Genomic DNA, 18,050 nt, shown 5'->3' on the forward strand with positions numbered 1-18,050 from the left:
TTTGTTTCCACTAACTCTGAAGAGAAAAATGTGTCCATCAATGAGCGTGTTGTGCAATTTCAGCACTAGTCAGACCCCTCTGACGACAGCTTTTTAGTAGCCGGGAAAGAAACCAAGAATAAAACCGATAAGAGAACCACACGTGACAAAAACCAAATGCAAATGTGGAAGTCCAGAGAGTACGCAGCACATGTCAAATACACTAAAACTTTTGCAATGACGTGATCATCTGAAATGACAAAGCTCATCGGGTCTCCGCAGTGGCTAATTGGTCTCCTTTTGAATGACGAATACAGACTGCTTCTTTCTGTAGCAGTGGTGTTGTTATTGCCAGTAGATTGGCTTATTGGGTCTGGACCTTCAGCCTCCATGTCCACCAGGTTGTCCACCATTTAGGAGATAGGCTCATGGTAATGGATTTATTAAGCTTTTCATTAAATGATTTTTGCTGACAGATATGTTTGACATTGAAGCAAATTATTTAAGGGATTATTAGTTTTTTTGTGTGTGAGGTAGTCCCCAAACATGAGGCTTGGTGACCACCATCTACTCTAGGCTACACACTGATATGACCTAAACGTTAAGAGATAACAATAATAGAGCTGAAGAGGAGGAAAAAAGTTGAATAATTCTCTGTGGGGTTTTCGGCTGTGAACGTTTCTCACGGGGCAGCTTTAAATATAACATTTTCTGCCCCATCACCACCATCATCTCATGGTGGGCTCGCTTCCCTTCTCCTCACTGAACCCACCATCATCTTCATCATCATCGCCACCACCTTCTTCTTCATCCCAGCCCTCGGTGAGCCCGCGTGCGCCGCCTGTCCTTTAAATTGATTATTTTTCTTGCATTTTTTTCCCTCTCCCTCTCTCTCCCTATCTCCCTCTCTCTCTGTGTGTGTTTCTTCATCTTAAAACGCGGAAGTCAGTGACGCACCACTACTCACAGCTGGTCAGAGGTGGCAATTAAATAAACAGGACGTCGCCATTCGGTCCTGAACGCAGCGGTGAGTGATTTGTCTTTTGTGTCATTAGGAATATGCATCAACATTTGGTCCAATGCAGCTATATGTCCGTCCACACTGACGCGCCTCTGTCTCCGCTGCGCCTCTCGTATTATTAAACCGGAGGGTCTGTCGGACAGTCGGACGCTCCTCTGGACCGTGTTGAGATGCGAATTGATAAATGTTGATATATTTGTTTTTAATTGTCTGACAGTCTGGTTCCCGGTCGCCGTAGCCTGTTGTCATTAAGGTACGAAAATCTAGCTTTAATTGTGAAAAGCAAAAAACAAAAAAAAATCAGAAACGCGCCTGTGTCAGCTCAAATGCAAAATGTCTCTTCTATGTATGTACTATTGTCTTAGATTAGTATTATCTGCAATGTGTTGGCGACCCAAGAGACCAGAGACTAATGCTGACCGTGCAAGCCTTTGTTAGTTTTCCCGGAGCCTTCACGACGCTCCGTCAGTTTGCGGTGGAATGAGATGGGACACCACATCACGGAGATATTAATTATCGCATTTATTCCGTTTATTTCGACGTCGCCAAGTATTAAACTGCCACATATTTATGACGTTTCAGCCTCAAATGCTTTTTTCTTTTTTTTTTTCCTCGTCTTGCATTTTGAATACCTCGGGGACTCCAGTGACATAATTCAGCTCTGACTTTACTAGATTCTACATTGATTGGCTTGTTAATGCTCTCATTTGCATGATGCACACCAGATGTGATCTCAACGCCCTTGTGCATCCATGTTCCTGCCTTGTTTTTACATTTTCCTTGGACCTGGTGAGGTGCACCGCTCTGTCGGGTGTTGCCATGAACCATAATAAAGCCAGAAGGAGTGCCTGCATAGCTGCAGAACAATATGAACTGTCACTCTGTTTTAATTCCGCAGCTGGCTTTCAATTTCCAAACCATTTCCCTCTTGCACATAAACATATTTTTCCTAGTTGGTGGTGAGATTTGTACGATTGTTAAGGTGGCTCTCACATTACACGACAACCTCTCATTGGTCAGTATTCCTCCTGTGATGCTGTGTGGCACGTCTGCTCTATGGTCCATGCTTGCGGTTTGTTTTTAAAGACGCAACAAAGCACTCTGAAAGATTTCTGTTCTCACTTCTTCCTCGTCAATGCCTCCTGTGGTATTTGCTTTGTCACCAGGTGAACAAACCCTTTGCTCATCCTCTGTCTGAGGTGATGAGGTGTCTTGGCTTCTTGTCAAAGGGAGCTTCTTATCATACCATCTGTACGGCGATAGAGAGATTTAGCACGGTGTTCCGAGCTATTGTTGGGTGCTGGAGGAACAACCGTCTGCGTCTGTCTGCGTGTTACATCACCGTAGCCTTTGGTTATGTTGTAGCTAGTCTTATGAAATGCGGAGGGGCTTGTTGTGATAAGAATGCTCATTGTCCCGTCGATATCTGCATTCAGTGTGCACACTCAGACTTGCAGATAACGAAGTGCTTATTTTGTTTGTAATCCTTGCCTGCTCGCATGGGATCACCAGATGTGGATTGGTTTCCTTTTCGCACAGACACTGGTGAAGTTTTGTTTTTACTGTTCAGCCCTTTTTTGGAGATAGGAGAAAGGATTGGATTTTTTTTGTTCACAGCAGACTGTAATCAGCTGGTTTTCATGTCGAATGACTACCACTAATGTAAGCTGGATGGAAAGGGGACGGTGTAAGCCTTTTTGATCTGTTGCTCTGAGATTGACGCCTCACTGGTTGGAATGAATCTTTCTGAGCCTGGTGTGCCCCATCTGATAAACATCAAGTGACATGACGAGTGTCACATGGAGGTAGCGAAAAAAATACCTTCTTCATAGAAGTGTCTGAAAGAAAGTGTTCGAATGAAGGCTGAGTTGTTGTGAGCAGCGAAGTCCGTATTAGGTAGGGGAAAATAAATTTGGCACACAAGTTGTATTCAGACTGATGTTTTGGATAACTGGAGCATATTTAGCTGCCATGTAAAAAGTTGAGTTGGAATCTTGAATCAGAATATTTTCACTCGGGCTGGAGAACTAATGTCCATGTAAACATAGCCAATGATGGATTTTATTGCTATCAACCAGCACTCCGCCGCTATGAGAAATCTCATCTGTTCCAGAGCCAGAGCTGTCAGCGGACTCTGAAGTCGTCAGTCGTCCTGACAGAACCGACTGCAGGGAGAAATGAAAAAAGTAAAACCATAATTATGATCCCAAACGAGAGCAAGACGGCGACTCAGACTTGTGTCTGTTAAGTGGAGAAAACTGGGAGGCAAGGAGCCTGCAGTCTTAATGGACTGTGCCATTATGTGCTTGCAAATTAACTCGTACTTTCTGTCTTCGGAGATAGGTTCAGAGGAGAGTAATTGGGGGGCGGAAAGAATACAGTCAAAAGTATCTGAAAGGCTCCGATAGTAGCTTTCTGCCAATTAACTTCCGTCATTGTTTGACACAATTGGCTGCGATGGTGAAATGTGCCTCCCACAGTATTTTACAATATGGAACAGGGGATGAGTTTGACAGCCTCTATTGTCCTGTAGCGAAGCAGCTCCAGCCAGATTCCATTTAACAAGAGGCAAAAAACATTTTGACTTGCAGAAGAATTTCAGGGGAAAAAAAAAAGATATTCAGTTCTCTTTGTTTTATTCGTAACTCCACAGTAGCGGGTGTTTGTTCTTTAATGCGCGCAACTACGTCCAGAGAGCAACCAGGTGGAGCCTCATCAAGTGTTTTTCCTTTTAGATTTCTAGTGACATTTTCTGTTCTCCATAATGAAAATGCAGCTAGTCGCATAATCAAAAGAACCTGTCAGTTATATTGGCAACCAATTATTCAGGCTATGAAATGGAAAAAAAACAAGCAATGCCCATTTAAATTTCCCACAACACACCACATATACAACAGTAAGTTAAGGCCTACGCCTTTAAATCCTTCTACGTTTCAATGTCTGTTTCTCGTCCCATAACCAACATGGTGCCTGTTTTCTACAGTGTGCACGATATGTTGGTTAATATGTAAGATAATATTGATTGCCTTCCGCAAAGAGACGGGAGATGGATCCAGCTAACAGAAGTCTGTCTCCATGCAACCGGTGTCCTCTTCCCTTTTCACGGGAGCATGTGGATTCAGGATGTGGGTTTTTCCTGAACTGCATTAACAGCTGAAAGTCGTGCTTGTGTCAGTGATTGCTCCCCCTTTTCTATACTTTTTTGCTAATTAAAAGTACAAGAACAGTGCTGGCGCCATATGGTGCAAGGTTTGCGGTGCAGTGTAAACTTCATGCAGCTGTTCCACAATGCGCTTGTTATCTCATCCTGGACTGTAGTCATAGGAATATGTCCCCTGCTGGTGTTGTTCTACCAACGTCTGGCTGGGCTGTAATGTAATAACATAACATAATATAGGTATCATAGTCTGATGGTGCTCTCTTCTGTGCACTAACTCAGCCCTGGCGCGCCCTGTGGCCAGGCTTTGCCTGTAGGGAATAGAGTATCGATCCAATCTAATTACTTCCTATGGATGATGTCAGACAGTTAAACCTTATCTCATGGCTGTAGTTAAAGCTCAGAAGTAACGCAACGAAAGGTCAGTGTCTGTACTGATAATTATTTTTTGTATTGTAAGTAGCCGTCTTTACTCAGAGCTGCGGCTTGTGCACGAGTTCCACTGGTGCAATGAAATTATAAAGTCTGTGATGAAAGAGGTGTAAAGCTGGACAGCTGCAATACATCAGCTGGGGAGAAAGTGCTGGCTCAGCTTAACGGGCCGAGGGATGGCACTGCTGCAGGTAGCGGGCTATTGTTGATGATGTCATTAGGGCTTTTACACTCTCCTGAGGTTTCTGTCTGCTGATGGCAACGGACCAAAAAGAGGGCAGCAAGGCGGTCGCTGCGGCCAGACACAACGCAGGTTTGTGCAAATGCATTGGCCTGTGTAATGTTTCATAGGTGGTGGATGTTTAGATTGCTGCCTAACAAGTCTCCCATAGGTGTTCATTTGGTTGCACCGGTTTTATGGAAATCCATCACCGAGTTTATGCGTAAAGTCCCTCTTAAGTTCCTCTTAAGTTCAGTGGATCTACTAAAAGGTAGGAAATGCCTCAATGATTCTCTTTTAACACATCGAGCCAGTGCCAGATAGTGAGCGCCAGCATCTACAGTCTACTGTCGGCAGCTTTTCGGCCGATTCAGCGCGTTGAACCTGGTGGTGGAATGAGACGGTAAATAAAACGGTGAAGATGGAGGATGCAGGTGGCTCTTTTTTTTTTTTTTTTTGTATCTTCAGCTCATCTGAGCATTCAAATGCGCGAATATTTTCACAAGGTCATCATCATCTAGTAAAAAAAAAAATAACTGTAGACCTACTAATCAGCCTGAATTTGGAGAGGGCAGCTCTGTACGCTGTGCTCTTCGTAGCTTCAAACAGTAGCTCGGCAGGTCGACTATGAAGAGTTTGTTTCCTTTCATGCATTGGAAGAACATGTTTCATAGCCAAGTTTACTCTAATACATATCCTATAATATGGAATTTCTACCTGACTATTTTTAGTCAGGTATTTAGATAAATACGTTTCAATATGTGTGATTAATCGACCAATTTATAGTAAAATCCTCTAAGTTTACGACACTGTCACACTGTATTTCAGTGTCAACTCAGTCTGCTGAGACAAAGACCTGAGTCATTCACTAGTACACCAGATTTATCAGTTAAATCTTATAGTTTCATCTTCCAGTTACTGGGTCTAAATATTTAGTTCCCGTTCATTCAATTTGCTTTTGACATGTTTCTCTCTTAGCCTCTTGAGGTTTTTCCAGTAATTTGTCACCCGTCTCTTTCCGTGGTTGGTTGAACTTTGCGGCAGTTTTGACTCATTACTTGCTGATCAAGATTCAAGATTATTTATTGTATATCTAGTGATCTCAGATCCAATCAGCAGTGTTGACAGCTGCATCATAAAAGGTGGTGGGAGTGTGGTAAAAGGTGTGAAAATGAAGTCTGCATCAAGATGATAAACTCTATGTTATTTTTATGAATGTCTTGTGTGTGTCTGTGAGTGTACACATCATTTTTTTTGGAGATTGGTAGCTTTCTGTTTTCGGATCGTAGGCTGAGTGGTATCGGCCAAGCACATTTGAGAGGTCTTTATTTGCTTACAGGTAAACGGTACCTTGCGAATGTGCTGTAATACCCTCTTGGCAAGCCGATGTGTCACGTGTGTTAAGCAAATACCTTAAAGAAAGATACTGCAATGTTTTGCTCGATGGAAGACGTCCTCTGGCAAGTCCAACTGCAAACACTGGATGTTGTCCCCAGAGGCTAAATCATCAGGCGATAGCTGATGGGTTCCCAGATTGCTCCAGCTGAAGCATGTTTGTGCATCTAGGCTATACAGTGTTACAATGATTCAGTGTATTTCTTCAAAGCTGTGCTAGTCTGGCTTTGAAATATTATCAGGAATGTGGAGGATTTGTCGTTCCTGGTATGTTGAACTTGCAGAAACTCGTCTGCTTGGTGAGGTATCTTATAGAGACCATACTTTCCTATACTTTCCTCTCCACATTAACTGATTGAATCAGTGACACGCAGATCACTTTGACTCAAGTGTGTAAAGTCACGTTAAAAGACCTCTGTGTTGCAATTATGTTTTTAACCAGAATATTCAGATTAAATAACACAAGAACACTGGATTGCCACAAGATGGTCAATGTTGTTGGCTCATCCTGTCAGGGGTTTTAATGTTTTGGCAGATTGGTGTACAAACTAAAAAGTTGTCTTGAAGTAAACTTGAGTATTTGCCTTTGGCATGTATGTTAGTATCAGCTGAGAAAAATCTTTAGATGACATTGTATTTCCAACACTGACTGTCATATGAGCTCTTGGAAGTGCCCTGGAAGTTGTGTAACCTTTTCTTTCTTTTTTTTTTTTTTTGTCATTCATGTGTAATGAACCCGCCTGTATAATGTGGATTTCAGTAAACCAACCAAGGAAATTCCTACAGTAGACTGAGCCCAGAACAGTATTTCACTCGGAATATCAAATGAGTTTTTATTACTAATAACTCTCCTGCCTCTTGCTGTTGCTGTTGTTTGCCAGAGGAGCTTTGTACTGGTGGTAAATTTTAAGTGTTTTCACGGCTTAAATCCCAACATAATATGATAGCGGAGACATTCTCCAGTTACAGCGGCAGGAATAATTCCAGCCCTAAACCTCTCCTCTGCTTAAGAACACCCCACATTTCTTTGATCATTATAACTCAATCTTGAACGCGTTACAGTAATTAATAATGATTTAAATAATTAATTCATCCTGCTGTTGCTTGCGTAAATTGGCTTAGCAGACACTGTGTGACGCATTAGTTTTATATCTGTTTGATAAAAATATTCTTTCAGCTGAGTGAATGAAGTGAAAATGTTGGAAAAATATAGAAATCAGCTATGAGAAGAGTAATAATGATTTTGGAAGATGAAAGCTGAATGCTGATCTAGAGACCTATGTTTTAATGCAGATCGTGTTTTTTGCTAAGGATGCTGTAGCAAGGTGAGGCATAGTAAGCATGAGCTTCAACCTATACCTTATTGATTGGCTTCATCCCTCATTGGGATTAGATGCTAATTGAATAAAGTTGCTGTGTGCATGTGTACAGCTCCCAACCAGCCGGGAAAACAGTCAGCCCTTACAGTAATGATGGTAGAACCGTCTTTTTCTTCACAACCTTTACCGTATGTTCGGGTTATGCGAGTGCTTAACGTGACACATTTATGAGTTTGCACAAGTAAATGTAGTGATTATGTCTATGTAACCACTAAGGGGCTTTTTGACCAACTGCTTTAGCGTCACGTGCGTCAGCACGCGCGTGATCCGTGCGTGCTGCACCGATGTTCGTTTCATTCTGTCAGGGTGTACGGACTCAAGGGCAGGTTGTTTTGGAGCCAGGTTCCTTCTGATTATCCCAATTACAACTAGACGATGGGTGTGTGGTGGAGGACGTTAGGTCAAACCGACCTGACATCTCCATTTGTTCTGTTGCCTTGGATGTGACTCCGAGGAGGACGGGAGACTAATTCAAGTAAGTTTTGAAGGGTTGTGTGATGAACAACCAGTCCTCCATATGTGCACCACATCTCAATGCCCCCAAACCTCAACCTCTGATCTCGAGAGAGGCTAAAAATGTACGATTTATGGCACGAAGCCCAGCACATGACTCAGGTTTTATATAGAATAGAATAGATGTGTTTATAGACCCCTTCACGGTTTGTAAACAATCTGTCGTTTTTTTAGGGGCGGTGCTTAACTGGATGCAAAACATCTCAAACACTATAGCTTGTACACGGCAGTTAGCATATTTCAGTGGACTGTTTTGGCAAGAATGGATGAGGAAAACGTGTAATTTACTGAATATACTAATACACTGACTCTCCGAGACCGTGAGTGTTATTTTAAAAAGTTGACTCTCATTGATGGGACTATATTCACCTACCCCTACGCTCACTGGACGATTTGACCAAAGGAGGACACAGAGGGGACGAAGTCTGGTGTGTCTTTATCAAGTGAAGCCTCTCCTACAAAGATATTACAAGAAATAAGGGGACCCACTGTGGAGGGTAACGTAGTAAATGCAACTACAGCTTGGACATGTCTGAAACATGCAACGTTGAGTTAGCTCGCAGTTAGCATTAGCATTAACGTGCAACAACAATCCCCTAAATAAGGATTAATTTAATGTAATTTCAGTCACGCAACATTGCAACAAGTACAATGAAATTATAAGGCACATTCTTCCTTAAAGTGCCATTTAAATGTATAATAAAAACACAAAAATAAAAAAGTATAAAAAAATGCATAAAAGACATACAAGTGGTTGCACTCTAAAAATGTGTGTAAAATAAATAACAATATGTAAAATAAATAAGATGCTCTATTTTGCACGACGCAACATTCAAACAGTCTCATTAAACACAATGGCTCTTGTGTAGAAACAGTTTCTTAATCTGTTTGTTTTTAGTCTTTAATGTCCTGAACTGTCTGTTAGAGGGTAACTGTTCAAAAATGCATGTCCGGGATGGGCTGGATCCTTGAGTGTGTGGCTTCCTGAGGCAGTGGGACCTGTCGAGTGATGGCTGTAGTGCTGGCATTCCAAGTCAGGTGGTTCCTCCATGTGCACGTCCGGCTGGAGAGCCCCTCCACACAATCCTCCTCCACTGAACAGGGACGAAGAGTGGCTGTTTTCCTCCTCCTAAAGTCCATATAACGATCAGCTCTCTGTTTGTCTGGGGTGCATTCACACCCGTACATAGAACTGTTAATATAAGGTGAGAATATCAGGGCCAGTGTTTCAGTCAACACTTAAATACATACTAAGTACAGCAGAAAGGATTTGTTACAATAATCAATTTTAGGGAATAATGCACCATTAAATGTTATCTTTTTCAGCTTTTATTGACATTTCATAGACAAGCAATTACCCTTTTTGTCTACAAGAAGATTAATCAATAATAAAATAACACTTAACCTGTTATCTGAGACCCTAAGACACTTGGTAGCTACTTGTCTTTCCAGAAACAATGTCCAGCGTACTCACAATGATCCATAGACCTTATTTAATGGCTTTAAGAAATGCTTCGAGGGCATACCGCTCCTCCTTTTATTAGATAGAGAAGAAACGTTGGCAGGAAGTGTTTGCGGCAAAGTGGGTGGAGGGTGAGCAACAATGCGGTTAGCTTTCAAACCTCTAGGCCATGGGGGCTTTGAAAGCGCTTTCTAACAAGGAAATAGTCCTTTTATACCGTTAGACGTAAGTGAGAAAATATGTTCCAGCATTAAGACCGTCTCTACTGGCCGTAATATCACGTTATCCTGACTCATATGTAGTTTGTGCAGCCGTCTGTTATATGGCACAGTGTGTTTTCTGGTTAACTGCTGTATAACAGACTGCTGGAGGCCACTTCTCCAGCTGTCTGCCACACTGTCATTCAGTCGTTTATCCGCTTTTTGCCGCTGCCGGCCGCTGAGTCAACCGCCAGCCAGACCAGCAGCCTCTCAAGCGGTCTCTCAGTGTGTGCTTTCCCGAGTCCACACACTCAGTCCACACACACACACACACATACAGTCACGTATTATATGTCTGCTTGCTCATGGATCACTATGGTGGGCTGTTACTGCCTGCTGTTCCATAACTCCTCCACAGAGTCGGGTTATTCTGAGGAAAGCCGAAGCCTGGGGGACGGAGTGGTCCGTGAGCTGAGAATCACACATGTACCAGTAACAGGGCTGTGCTTACTGGTAATGTCAGGGCAGTGGTTAGAAAGAATATGCTTTCAGTTTCTCCTCTGGTTTGTTTTTCATTTCCTCATTCCTGAAGCTGCCCAGTTTCCCTGAATGCAAGTGTGAAAATTAGCGTCTATAACCTACAAAGAACAATACCTCAGCATCACGTGCCGTCTCGTGAGCACCTTCACCTTGTCAATACCTTTTCAGACCCTCATCATCAACGCTGAATACATAAACAGCTGACGATTTCTGGTGAAACAAATGCTGCATCCTGCTTGGCTGATAAAGCTGTTGTGTAATTTTTAGTGGAACTCTGCTCCACAGCATCGATTACAGGAAAGTAGGATATGAATTCCTCATTACCCTTAAGCTGAGTTGGGGCATTTTCCAAGTGTACGCCTTCCCTGACTGACTCACATACACAATAAGATTTCATCAACTAATAAAACACTGTGTTCGTGGAAGTTCTGACTGAAATTTTCCAGCTTCTTCAGTACTCTCCCACTGATAATCTGTGGGAGGGCAGGGCTACATATTTAGTTTGCACCCGAGCCAATATTCACAAGAGATAAATCATCACCAGGTAGTACACCACTAACTTTTCTATGATATCACAGAATACCAGTCTTAGACCAAGTGTGAAGAGATTCAGGTGCAGAAGTGAAAGTGTGAAAGTTCAGGAAGTGTCTTTTTTTTTTTTTTTTTGTTAATAAATTCTAAAAAGATTTTTTTTGTCATCGCTCTGTTTTAGCAATAAATGAACAGAAGCGTCTGCATGCTGCGTTGCAGATACTTATCTTCCTGTCCTTTCCATCCGCAGGAAGCACGGCTTCTGAGTCCTGTTCCACTGAGCTCAGTTGGAATTCATGTAACTGTCCTGTTAACTGACACTATGATAAACCGTATGACACCAGAGTTTGGGTCTAATGATGCAGTTTTTGCAGTTGAGCTTTATAGATAAATAACACGCAGTCCAAATCCCTTTTGTCACTTACGGAGGAGAACGCCTTATCATGTAAGATACAGAGCTGAGTGAGGGGTGGTGATAATAAGACACGGTGCTGATCAAAGTGATAGCTCGGATACAGAAGTGCACATTATCTTCCAGCAGATGCCTTGTTGGTGAAACATCATTTTTAACGGTTTAGGATGATGATTTGTGGCCACATTCGATGAATCAAGCAGTTGCTTTGATATAAAAAAAATAATAGTAAGTTGTGTAAACGTATTTTTGTGGAGTTTTAAGTTGTTAATGGTGCAAAAAGACTGTTGTTTCACTGTTTCATGTTGTTTTATAGATAAATCTGAGAAATAATAGAATTGGTTTGTTTGTGTCCGTTCTGTTTTAGGGAAAAGACATTTTCATTAGACCATGAGCGCATTAAAAGGTCTTTGTAACATCACGTTGGTGTTTTCGCACACGGAAATCCACAGCGTAAATTCCTGACCTGTCAATTTTGTTTTACCTGCTGCTGCACCTTTCAGTTTTGGAAGTGCCTCATTAAATTTAACAACCGCTTTCTACACCAGTTCCTTTTAAATCTTGATTAATAGTGGCCAACTTGACCCCGCATGCATCCAAATAGAATTCTGCATTAAATGTGTTAAAGGGACCAAAGCGACCCCAGATTTATTTCTTTTTTTGTGCCATTGACACTGATCAGCCATAATATTAAAATCACCTGTCGGGTATTGTTTCTGGGCGCTCTTTTTGCCATCAAATCAGCTCCGACCCTTTTGATGCATTGACACACATCATCCTCTGGGTCCTGTGAGTTGCAGGGTGTGGCCCCTGTGTATGGTGCTTGTTATGGCACATCCCATGAATGCAGAGGCATACTGGAATCTGGAAAATTTGAAGTCCTTGTCAATGTGTTGTGTTCCTCCAGCCGAGTAGCTTTAGCGTGGAGGGGGGCTGTTGCCATGGAGGGTGGATCAACATCTCTCTGTCTTTTTAATGTTGTGGATGCAACAAAACAAGGGCTTTTGGGTGCGACCTCCTGAGCAGACTTCATTGTCTTTTCATCTCATTCACTCGTAAATGGACTAACCCTCTGTCTGTGATGTCACCCATAGTCATGGAGAGCTGAAAGCCAGTGTGGGTGTCTCCAGACCATCTTGGCAGTGTTGGAGACTGGGTGTGGGCAAAGAGGTGGAGCTGAGGCAGAGAACATGTGGAAACAAAAGACGTTGTTTGCACCAGGCTGTAAACATTTGTGTTTCTGTTGTTAAATCTTTGGCCATTGATTTGCTTTTGTAACCGGCCTCGTGTGGCCGTTTGAGGAACTGCAGTCTTTGCCACTTGATGTCTGTGAGGTGCAGCTTGGTTCATCTGCGTCTAGGAACTGCACCCGAGGAATCACCGTAACTTAATCTTAATATCAGCTTTGGCTTAATTCTCACAATGTAAACTTCAACTTTCAAGGTTACGTGTGTACCTGTGTGTAGTATTTGTGCTAACAACTTATCAAGCTTGATTGCAGAGTTCCGCCTCACACTGTCCTACACTGATGATTTATTGCAGTGACGTTGAAGACCCGCTTTTGTATGGATAATATGCAAATCCAAAAAAAGTATAGTAAAGACGGCTTCTTCTTTTCTGTGTTCCGCTTCCCCTTCGAGGAATGACCGTAACTGTGAGGTTATAAAAGCTGCATGCACAGTGTGTGTGTGTGTGTGTTTTATCTCTACTGTAAGTCGCTGCCTGTCTCACAATTTCAGTTCCTCCTTTCTTGCTCTGACTTTTTGATGTGTTTGCACTTTTCTCCCTGCTCTCCAAATATATAACTTTGCTTTTCCCAAAGAATCAGCACTCGGCTTCTTTTACTGTAAACGCGCTGTTTATTTTTGTTTCTCTCATCTCACCATAACGCACGCACAAAAACCTGAAAGATGTCTCGTCGAAACTCTTACCACGATTTGTTTGAGTCATACTGGAAATGCATTGATGCGGTGCTGTTTTCCCCCTTTTAGTTAATGGTATTCAGTGGTTACTTTTCATATTGTCAGAAAGAGGTGGAAATGTTCTCTAAAACATTTGATTGTCTATGGCTTTTCACATCCCTTATAAGATTTCACAACGATAGGCAGCACTGCTGCTTGAACATTTTGTGAGGAGACATGTGTTCATACTCTTGGGGATTTTCCTGGTCATCAGTATGTACTTGAACACACCAGTCACCAGTAAATGGCGTTTCAGATGCTGAGTCCAGATGTTGCAATGAACAACACATCACCTGATTGTCCTTATGTTGAGAGTTTCTCTGCCCTCATCTTTCAGATAAGTTTAGAATAAAGTCTGGATGCAGGGTGAACCAAATAGTCTCAGTACGTTTAGAGGTACCAAAGTCTAAATTGCATTCATTAATACATGCTGTTCACTTAATCTTAAAAAAAAAAAAAAAGAAAACATAGAAAATGTCATTCTTCTCTTTATACTCCAGGATGACCATCAGAAAGTCCTAAACATGTCTTACTCATAATCAACTGTCACTGGTTGTTGAGAATCAGTCACCAGTAAATGATGACATGAGGTCCAGGGGAAAAAGACGGAAATTTTTTTCAAGATGTTAACACCCTAGGTGTGAAGAGTAGTTTCTGTTTTGTTTCATTTTTTGCCGACACTTGAAACTGAACTTTGCCATTCAAGGTTTCATTAAAAGTACTGTTTTAAATATTCACTGAACTCTAAATGGCCCACACCTGCGTATCCAGGGCAGAGTTTCTGTGTCTATTCTGGTAGCGGCGCTGGCGGGGGTGGGGGGGCAGCATACTGTAAATTAACGGGTCTGCCGTTCTTTGTTTAATCCGCTGAGAATGAATCCAGAAGAAATCCTTCTCAGACTCTTTCTGCTCGGTCACGTCCTTCACGTCTTCCAAGCAGCTGACCCTGAATAACAGGGAAGGTCACTTTAGTAAAGAAGTATGTTTAGCTCCTGTGTTTTTCTAGTCGGCCTGTCTGTTTATCCCAAATGTATATTCAGAGCTCGATTTGCCAACCACACAATTAATCACATCCAAACTGGGTCTCATTAGTATATAATCAAATGGGACAGCTCACAGGCATTTTGGCTGCACTCACTGAACTTAAATATTCCCGATGCTTTTGATTAATCCAGCGTGTACTACAGGGTAAATACTGCTGGAGACATTTAGGAGACAGAGAAGGAGTAATATTCAGACCACACTGGCGCTGATAAACTATTCTGCTACATTTGAAATGACAATGAGCTTAAGAAACATTATGATAATTTATTCACTGGGTGTTATGAAAAAGTGTTGGTGGAGTAATCACTGCGCATCCCCGTTTGTTTGTGTGTGCATGCTCGTGAAACTGAACAATGCCAGCGAACGGTTTAATTTTGACAGCGGAATTTGTTATTCAAGCCCATGAAGAGCTGCAGCACCAATGTGACGGTGATGAGAGGGTTTATCGGCGTGGCCTATCGGGTTTTAGCGCTGCTCTTTTAATGTGACTGGAGAGTGTCTGATTTCTGGCAGAGCACCGAGTCCAATCGCTGTTGCCAACACGGCTATAGCATCTGCGGCATGATGAAATTAATGCCCCCCTTCTCTCTCCTGTCAGCGGAGGCACCGCTCCAACGTGCGTTCATGTTTTCAGTTTTTATAAAGCCTCTCATGGAAGGATTTGGTGACAAAGTGACAGGTCCCCACAGGGTACAGCAATCAAAGCAGGAATTCATATTTTCAAGCTTTTCTACTGTACCTGCCAAATTGCTACTGAGTATATATTTATATGTTTGAGAACTGTGATAATGGGAATTGCCACACAGTTGGCTGCATTATTGTAGTGGCTTTTACAGTCGGGTCAGTAATTCATCTATTAACTTTTCAAATTGTTCCCTCTAAAGCCGTATTATCAGCACAAAATCGAATATCAGAATTTAAACTCTTTTCCTTTTCCAATGGGGCCACAAAATTCTCATTAGATCTCTTTTACGTCACATATTAAAGACATTTTGTCTTTCTGATTTGTGCTCCAGTCCTTTTATAACCCACTAATCCTCAGGGAGGACGTCTCCTTAAATACAGACTCTAACTATAGTACAGTAACGTTGGGAGTGATTGATACACAGCTGAGGTTTTCTGCCTGGTTGCGCATCAGATGTGGAGAATGGGCTCACCGCCATATCGCCAGTCTGATCTGACAGCAGGGACCCAGAGGGGCCTCTTGGCAAACTGAATAACAGCAGAGCTCAGCTGAGCGGAACGTGGAGTGGAGGAGACAGGGCTGTGATTTACCTGACGCTGGAGCTGAGAGGGATGAACCTTCGCTCTGGACCTCAGTGGGAGAAAAGGAGCTAACATTTTGATGGCCTTGGCCCTGTGTGTGGGTCTCCTATGGTCTTCTCTGGCAGATGGTCGTAGTTACCTACAACTGAACCATGGACGTAGCCTTGAAAGAAGAAAGAAAGAATATCTTAGGAATATCTGAAGCATATTAAAATAACACGATATGAGTGATTCACATTAACCCATTTATATTGAATTTGGATTTTTGTTAAACATTCTAATCTGTGTAAATGCATCTTATTTAAAAACATATCCATATAGGGCAAGATAATGAGCCAAAACTTTAGTCCAAGTTAAACCAGAACTACCTCAGGATAAAAACAAGATGGAAAGCTTGAAAGCGTGGTGTGGACCATGGCCCGGTCTCTAGACTTTAACCCCGTGGAGCTGGTTTGTGAGGAACTGTGTAGAAGAGTGAAAGTACCATATTAGTGCCACACTTTTCTGTGAACTTCTGCAACAGAATTGGGAAGAACTCTCTGAAAACAATTTCCATTTTTAGAAAGAAAGAATGTCACAAGTGTTCATGTGGTAAATCCGTCAAAGATAGTTACTTCGAGTCAAAACTTTAGAGTATATTTTGGGTTATATTGATTCAGTGTTTTTTTTTTTTTTTTCAACTTCAGTTGTTTATTTGGTCTGTGCTTTTCTTTCAGAGTAAAATGAGATATTAAACTTCATACAGTTCAATAAAAAAAGAAAGAAATATTGGATTAGAGTGTTCTAAAACTTTTGACTAGTAATGTATATATTTAGAATTTAAAATGTGGATGAGTACATAATAATTTCAAAACAGCCAATGAGATAAATTGAGAAATTAGTCTGTAAGGAGGCTGAGCAGCTGATGGTGTTGCCAGGCAACCGTAAACGTTCTACCATGCAGATATTAAAACTGCTAGATGTCAAAATCTGTCCCAATCAACTCCCCCTCCACTCCCGTTAAGCCTTTTGCTTTGTTTTTTCCTCCCTTCTTACACCACGTCACTGTGTTGAGAACACGTGGGGCGGTGCATTCATATTCATTGGTCCGGCCTTATAATCTAATACAAAATATCTGTAAAGGTGTGCAGTGCAGCCTGAATGAAGCATCGAGCTAGGATTGTAAAACTCCTGCAGACTGAGCCCTGATTTACCAGCCAGGACACGGTGGGATTAGTTGAATCCATCGCTAGCTAATTAAGGAAGGACGTAATGGTGGATAGGTGTTTAAAAACTTCCCTTCACTTTTATCTTAACAGAAGTGCATCAGTTCATCTGAAGCTATTGTCCCCTCAGTGGGCAAAAACTGACCCCTGGAGCTGCTGCTATGGCAACAGGTCAATGTCAAAGTGGAGCCACAGGAGGCCTGAGATTGGCTGGCGTGCTGCGAGATTTGTAGCTTTTATTATAGTTGGAGAGTACCCTTTGACCGGCTGCTGACTTGGACACACGCACACACTCGCGCACACAACTGGATGCGGCCTGATCTCACATCCGAGCTTACAGCTTGATTGAAGGAATGAGTTTAGCTGTATTACTTCTAAAAATATTCACGCTGCGGCACCGAACTGGATGTTTATGTGTGGCAAAATTGTAATTCCCATTTGCGCAACCTCTAAGGCCGGCGAAAACACTCAAGATGGAAACGCAACGCCAATTAAGAGTGGTCTGTGTGTGGTGTGGTGGGGTGGGGTTGGGGGGGCTGGGGAGGGTCTGCTCCAGTTTGGATGTATAGTAATGAGCTTAGGGGGTGCAGCAGCCGTCTGTGCTGTGGCCACGGCAATCGATGATAATGTTGGTTCACTGAACCGAAGCTCTGCACATGTACACAAGACACAGTGGGCATCTTGATTTATTTTTGTTTGCATAATTTACAAAGTCTTTTTTTTTTTTTTTTTTTTTTTTCTCATTAACTGAGCTGTGAGGAATGGAAAGCATTTGAAACTGAAATATATCCGGAGCTTTAATGATGCTGCCATTTGATTTGATTCCCTCGGGCAGTAACTTTGTATCTGTCCCACACTCATTTACTGTAACTCATTAGCCTCGCATGCACTAACACACACGCACACACATACACGCATAGTATGAGTCAGAGTGCTCTCTGACCATCAAAGTGACCTGCAGTCTTCAGCCATAGCTCACAAAATCACGCTATGGTCACTAATGTGTGTTGTTACGGATAAAATTACTTGGAGGGGTTCAATTAGTTGACCAGTGTTGCATTCAAAATCCACTTTTATCTTCGAAAAAAGGCAGGAAAGGCAGGCAGAAAGAAGGGAAGGGAGGCAGGAAGGAGGGAAGGAAGACGTTTGAATGTTTGTTGACTGAATGAAAACTTTCTTTCTTGTTTTTTTTTATTAATGATTTCATCATTTGAACTAGTGCTTCAGAGTTAAACATCCGTAAACATCCTCTGCACCAGCCTCTGACCTCTATGTATAGTTAAGGGCACAAAGGCCCCTGCTACAGCCTGGTAAATAGTGCAGTCAGTCGTCA

At 42.2% G+C, this 18,050-nt stretch overlaps 1 protein-coding gene across 3 annotated transcripts in view; it reads left to right on the forward strand.

Moving 5' to 3' along the window:
- The first annotated feature begins 852 nt into the window (after positions 1-852).
- marchf8 (membrane-associated ring finger (C3HC4) 8) overlaps positions 853-18,050 on the forward strand; it is a 68,114-nt gene continuing 50,916 nt past the window's right edge. For 2 of the 3 annotated variants that reach the window (XM_047602311.1, XM_047602313.1), the window contains exon 1: positions 853-1,006. The gene's annotated coding sequence lies outside the window, so the exon portion shown is untranslated. Of the gene's footprint in view, positions 1,007-1,159; positions 1,254-18,050 lie in introns of those variants that run through there. The other variant, XM_047602312.1, reaches the window with a different exon arrangement.

The sequence above is a fragment of the Mugil cephalus genome, chromosome 13, assembly GCF_022458985.1.
Source record: "Mugil cephalus isolate CIBA_MC_2020 chromosome 13, CIBA_Mcephalus_1.1, whole genome shotgun sequence".
NCBI classification, from domain to species: Eukaryota; Metazoa; Chordata; class Actinopteri; order Mugiliformes; family Mugilidae; genus Mugil; species Mugil cephalus.